This window comes from Nyctereutes procyonoides, unplaced genomic scaffold (assembly GCF_905146905.1).
Source record: "Nyctereutes procyonoides isolate TBG_1078 unplaced genomic scaffold, NYPRO_anot_genome, whole genome shotgun sequence".
Taxonomy (NCBI): domain Eukaryota; kingdom Metazoa; phylum Chordata; class Mammalia; order Carnivora; family Canidae; genus Nyctereutes; species Nyctereutes procyonoides.
Window position 1 is genome coordinate 62762520 of NW_026575049.1, and position 6697 is coordinate 62769216.

Consider the following 6697-nt stretch of genomic DNA (forward strand, 5'->3'; position numbering starts at 1 on the left):
TCTCATGAATAAATAAAATCTTTTTTTAAAAAAATCACAGTGAGATTCTGCTACCCTTATTAGAATGGCTAAAATATAAGACTGATCATACTAAGAATTAGCAAGAATATAGATCAACTAGAACTTTCATACACTGCTAGTGGGAATGCAAAATGATAAAATCACTTTGGAAGGCTTGGCAATTTCTTAAAAATTAGCTATAAACCTACTATCTGACCCAGCCATTCTACTTCCAGGTATTTAACCAAGAGAAATGAAAGTACATGATCATACATACACAGCAGATTTGAAATAACCCCTAAACTAGAAACAATCCAAATGTCTCAGCAGTAGAACGGTTAAAGAAATTGTAGCATATTCATAAAATGGAATACAATAGTAATAGAAAGGAATAAACTATTGATACACACAACATGGATGAATCCCAAAGTAATTGTTGAGCAAAATAACGCCAGACCAAAAGGAGTATACTACATGATTCCATTTATAGAAAACACAAACTAAACTGACAGAAATCAGTGGCTAAGAACAGAGTAAGAACAAGTGGGAGGAATTACAAAGAGGCACAAGGAACCCTTTTAAGGGTGATGGGTTTTATCTTGATTTGGTTATGGTTTCTCAGGCTATACATAAGTCAAAACATATCAAATTGCACACTTTCAATATGAGCCCTTTATTATATGTTAATATCTGACATTAAAGGTGCTAAAAACAGCATATTTCCAAGTTGCTCTTTAAAAAAATTTTTTTTGTGCTCGCTTCGGCAGCACATATACTAAAATTGGAATGATACAGAGAAGATTAGCATGGCCCCTGCACAAGGATGACACACAAATTCATGAAGCGCTCCGTATTTTTTTATACTATATGTTGGCAAATTGAATTCCAATAAAAAAAACATACAAAATCAAAAAAAAATTTTGAGGCACAACATATATAGTATTCACGTTTCTCTTAGCCAGCTCCTACAAAAGAGGCCCACAGCTGCTCCAATACCACCCTAGAGAAGGAGAGTATGAAGGAGCAAAAGTAGTAGTAGAAACAGACAGAAGTCTGAAATGATTACAATTAAAATACTTACAACTTTTATAAAGACATACACCCATTTGAATGTACTGCAAGGGGTTCCCCAGGGTCTTAGAAGAGGCCATTTTGGAAGGGACTGATGGGGATGACAAGCACTCCTAAGCACTCCTTAGATTTGGGGAGGTGTGGAGGAGCATGTGAATTCAGCAAAGGAACAGACCCCCCAGCTTCATGGGCTCAGAGCTGTGGTTTGGATATTAAGGCACACACACGGCCTTGTTTCGAGGTCACAAGCTAGTAAGGCCTGAAGACATATCAATTACTCAAGGAATGGGGCAAGTTTTGAAAGGTGAGTGGCACCATCCTCTAGAGTTTATGCACAATCAGCCAGCACAGATATGCATGGTTGCTCCAGAGATATATTTGTGTGCTTAGGCACAGGGCTGTAAGACAAGACTCACAGATTCTATTACTGTGTGGCTGCTGCTGCTACTATTTGCTGATTTGTGGCTTGAGGCAGATCCTAACCTCTCTGGGTGTTACTTTCAACGCTAGTAACAAGAATTACCTATTTGTAGGGTATACTGAGGTCTTCCCACAGAAATAATTTTTATTCTGTTTTGAAATCTTGCTGATCCCTTCTATTACCTGAATATCCTTCTGCAATTGGAAGAAACAGAAACAGGGAAGTGTAAGAGAATTAGCATAGGCAGGTGGCCCTGGGTAGGGCAGCTCTCCACAGGGCTGGGGTTGCTGACTACTCTCCTCATTATTGGGCCTTAGAAGGAGCCTGTGCTGGTCAAGGGTTGTGAAACATAAGCCTCATTTGCTTCAAATTAAATCTACCTCTGTCCATAAGCTTTCTATTACATTTTCCCCCAATTTTTTTGTTACTATTTATTGGGTGCTTAATTTCTGCCAGCCATATACATACTTGTTAATTGTTCTCAGCCTTGTCAATACATTAGAATCACTTAAGTTTTTAAAATATAGCAAACAAAAAGTAAACTCAAAATGGATTAAAAACCTAAATATGAGGAACTCCTCAAAGAAAACATAGACAGTAGTCTCCTGGACATAGGCCTTAGCAACATATCTATGGATATGTCTCCATAGACAAGAGAAACAAAAGTAAAATTAAATTATTGGGACTACATCAAAATACGAAGTTTCTTCACAGCAAAGGAAACCTTCAACAAAACAGCAAGGCAGCCTACTGAATGGGAGAAGATATTTGCAAATGATCTATCTGTAAGGGGTTAATATCCAAACTATGAAAAGAACTTATACAACTCAACACTAAAAAAATTCAATTAATCAAATGGGCAGAAGACCTCAATAAACATTTTTCTAAATACATACAGACGGTTGATAGACACATGAAAAGATGTTCAATATCACTAATCATCAAGGAAATGCAAATCAAAACCACAATGAGGTAACACCTCACATCTGTCAGAATAGCTAAAATCAAAAAGACAAGAAATAACAAGTGTTGATGAGAATGTAGAGAAAAAGGAACCCTTGTGCACTGTTGATGGGAAAGCAAACTGGTGCAGCCATTGTGGAAAACAGCATGGAGTTTCCTCAAAAAATTAAAAATAGAATTATCATATGATCTAGTAATTCCACTACTGGGTATTTACCCAAGGAAAATTAAAACACCAGTTCAAAAAGATATATGCAATCCTATGTTTTTGTACCATGATTTAGAATACCCATGATATGGAAGGAATCCAAGTGTTCACCCACAGATGAATAAAGAAGATGTGGTATATATATAAAATGGAATATTGCCCAGCTATAAAAAAGAATAAGATCTTGCCATTTGCCACAACATGACCTAAAGGGTATTATGCTAAGTGAGAGAAGTCAGACAGAGAAGGACAAATACCACATGACTTCACTTATATGTGGAATCTTAAAAAAACAAAACAAACAAACAGAAACAGAATCATAAATACAGAGAATAAACTGGTGGCTGCCAGAGGGGAGAGGTTGGGGGATGGGCAAAACAGGTAAAAGGGATTAAGAGGCATAAACTTCCAGTTATAAAATAAATAAGTTATGGGGATAAAAAGTACAGCCTGGTGAATACTACCAATAATACTGTAATAAGGTTGTATTAAAACTACACTTACCTTAGTGAGTATAACTTAATGCATATAAAATTGTCAAATCACTATGTTGTATGCTTGAAACTAATAAAATGCTGTATGTCAACTATGCTTCAATTTAAAAAAAGAAAGTTCATAGAAAAAAGTTTAAAAATAAAATTGCATTCCTTACCTCAGGTTTATGGATTAGCCAGTGAAGTAGGAGAACTAATGATACAAGTTGAGTATATTTTCTTCACCCCAAATGACCTTATCGGTATTTCTTCCACTATCAAAAGCAAAAAACAAAAGGACCAAATAAACCTCTCATAGGACAGATAAAACTATTATCTGCAATGATCTGGAGCCATCAAAGTGGGATAAAAATAGATTGAATTACTCAAAGACTGCAGGGTAACAACCAACCCCATCCACTCTTCATCTTTTTCTATCCTCCAACCCACAACGTAAAATTGTAACTACAAAAAGACAGGAACACAATTTGGAATTATTGTGATAATTGTTATAGGGATTAACCTTATTATGAAAAATTTCCTATGTGTTCAAATAATGTAATGGAAAACACTAGATGTGAACTGTTAGTTCAAAAAGAATGAATAGTTTTCGCTTTAAAAAATTTTAGATCACTGGGTGTTATACTATATGTTGGCAAACTGAACTTAAATAAAAAGAAATGGGGATGCCTGGGTGGCTCAGCAGTTGAGTATCTGCCTTCCGCTTAGGGCGTGATACCGGGATCTGGGATCAAGTCCCACATCAGGCTCCTTGTGGGGAGCCTGCTTCTCCCTCTGCCTATGTCTCTGCCTCTCTGTGTGCCTCTCATAAATAAGTAAAATAAAATAAAATGTAAAAAAATTTCAAATCAGGTGTACCTTTCATTATTTGCTCTGTATTAAACAGGTAACGTACATTATTTCATTTAATTTTTACAGCTATCCTGGAGGTCAATTTTAATATCTCCACTTTATAGAGAAGGCTTAGAGAAGTTAAGTCACTTACCCAAAGTCACACAAATGACATTACCATGATAATAATGGCAAAGTCAAGTCTAACAATTTCTTATTACTTTGTGTATAGATGCAATACCTTCAGTAATTATTTTATGCCGGCATTATTTGAAATGGTCAGCTTAGCAAGGATTCTAAATAAGTTAACAAGAATTATCTTAGTTTGAAAACAAACTCCTTATGTTTTGATAGCATTTGTCACAGTGTTTTCATTACATTTTTACCACATTCTTTGAAGTAGATATTATAGAAAAAGGAAACGGAGGCACAGCACATGGTCTCTATGTTACAGCCCCTCTCCATTGCTCTGTGAGTTGTGTGCTTGCATGTCTGGGCTGCACACTTGAATAAAAGCCCTTTGAGGGATAACGTTCTGCCTATATCCTCTTTACGGGCCAGTGCCAGCAACCCCATGGGCATTCCATCAATATTTTCATCAGCTTTACTGAGGTATAAATGACTTATTGTAAACTGCACATAAGGTGTTAAGTTCTGACATATGTACACATCTGTGAAACTAACATGACAATCAAGGTATTAAATATATCGAACATATCCATCACTCCCCAAAGTTTCCATGAGCATTTAGGAATGAACAAAGCCCAAATCTTTAGACTCCTAGGATGGTGCTGCTTCTCTTATACTTGATGAAAGTCTATGCTTTTGTATGTTATTTGTGTCTGTTGTCTGCTGTTGTATATTTATGGAAAAGAACATAATTGAAGATAAAACATTTTATTTGTAGAAGCCAGAAACATATATTGCCTGAAGAACATATGGAGTCTGCCATTTGAGAATTCCAACACCCTGCCTGCTTCCTGTTGAATCACCAACTCACAGTCCTTCCAGAGACTTTACCCTGGTCCTGCTCTGGATCCCGGGATGCACCCAGGTTTGTTGTCTTTATAAGCACTTCCCTTTTTGCTTTCTCCTTAGGCAATTTTTAGCGGTACTCTTGCCATTTGCTGTCTCATTTTTTTTTTAATTTTTATTTATTCATGATAGTCACACACAGAGAGAGAGAGAGAGGAAGAGACATAGGCAGAAGGAGAAGCAGGCTCCATGCACCGGGAGCCCGATGTGGGATTCGATCCCAGGTCTCCAGGATCGCGCCCTGGGCCAAAGGCAGGGACTAAACCGCTGCGCCACCCAGGGTTCCCCCATTTGCTGTCTCAATTTCTGTTTATCTGCTAAGAGTGGTGGTGAAACTCCTAGATTCCCAATCCAGACTGCCTGGGTTCAAATCCTAATTCTACTACTTAGAAGCTGTAGGGCTTTGGGTAGGTTATCTGTCTGCACAGAGCCTTGTAGTTTAACAGTACATTTTTGGTAAATGTTACATATAACTATTTTCTCTGAGAAACTGGCTTATATACTATTCAGCCCACATGGCAGAAATGTCCAAAACTCCTGCTTCACAGGATCCCCCCTTCCTCCCACCTCTCGTTTTTATATCTGTCCCTTTTAAGAGACTAGTCCATTAAAAGCAGAAATCTAACCAATAATATAATGATCTAAATGAGAAAACAATTACTGGGGCACCTAGGTGGCTCAGTTGGTTGTGTCTGACTCTTGATTTTAGCTCTGGTCATTATCTCAGGGTTATGAGATCAAGTCCTGTGTCAGGCACGGAGCCTGCTTAAGAGTCTCTCTCCTTCCCCTCCTCTGCCTCTCTTTCCCCACCACTTCTCTCTTCCGCTAAGGAAAAAAAAATTACTAAAATTAGTTCAACTTCTCTATTTCTCTCTGGAAACAAGGAATATTTTAAGATTAATCTACATAAAGGTTTTAAAATATTTTTTGACAAGTATATGTATGTGTATGTGTGTGTATATATATACACATACATATACATAGTACATATATTGTATATATACATATATGAATAAGTGTGTATGTATATGAACACACACAGGTATAGAACAAATTTTATTACTTAAAGCAGACAATCAAAATCTGATATCCAATATTTTTAAAATGAGTTATTCACTTTTGATGACATTGTTTCATTGTACATAAGGTTAAAATATTAGCTAGTGTCATCTTTCCTGACATATAAGAGCTAATAAATTTACATAAACAAAGCAGTCATATCAAGTATTTTATTTGTCTAATTTACATATTATTTTTAAAATTTATTTAGTTTTTTTAGTAATCTCTACACCCAAGATGGGGCTCAAACTCATGATCTCCAAGACCAAGCAGCACATGCTCTTCCTACTGAGCCAGCCAGGTGCCCATTCTTATCAAGTATTTTAACTGTCATTGAAAGGATGGACACCAAGAGTTCTTCATTGACTCCCCCATTGTTCTTAGGATAAAGCTACAGTTTCCTCTCTTTGCACCTCCTTTCTTATGATCAAAGTTCTTCCAAAGAATTGTCTATGCTTAATTTCTAGTGACTCTCCTTTCTCCCTTGAGCCCACTCCAGTACGGTCTTCCTCGCACTATCATCAAAACTGCACTTATCAAAATCACTAATGACTTCCATGCAATCAAATCTAAAGGACAAATCTCAGTTCTTACTTCATTCTACCTATAGGTAGC

The 6697-nt window shown here is 36.7% G+C and overlaps 1 non-coding gene across 1 annotated transcript; it reads left to right on the top strand.

Annotated features, from left to right (window-relative positions):
• The first annotated feature begins 751 nt into the window (after positions 1 to 751).
• Positions 752 to 858, top strand: LOC129512258 (U6 spliceosomal RNA). Its single transcript, XR_008664996.1, has one exon. It is a non-coding gene; the product is annotated as a U6 spliceosomal RNA (small nuclear RNA).
• Positions 859 to 6697: the final 5839 nt, after the last annotated feature.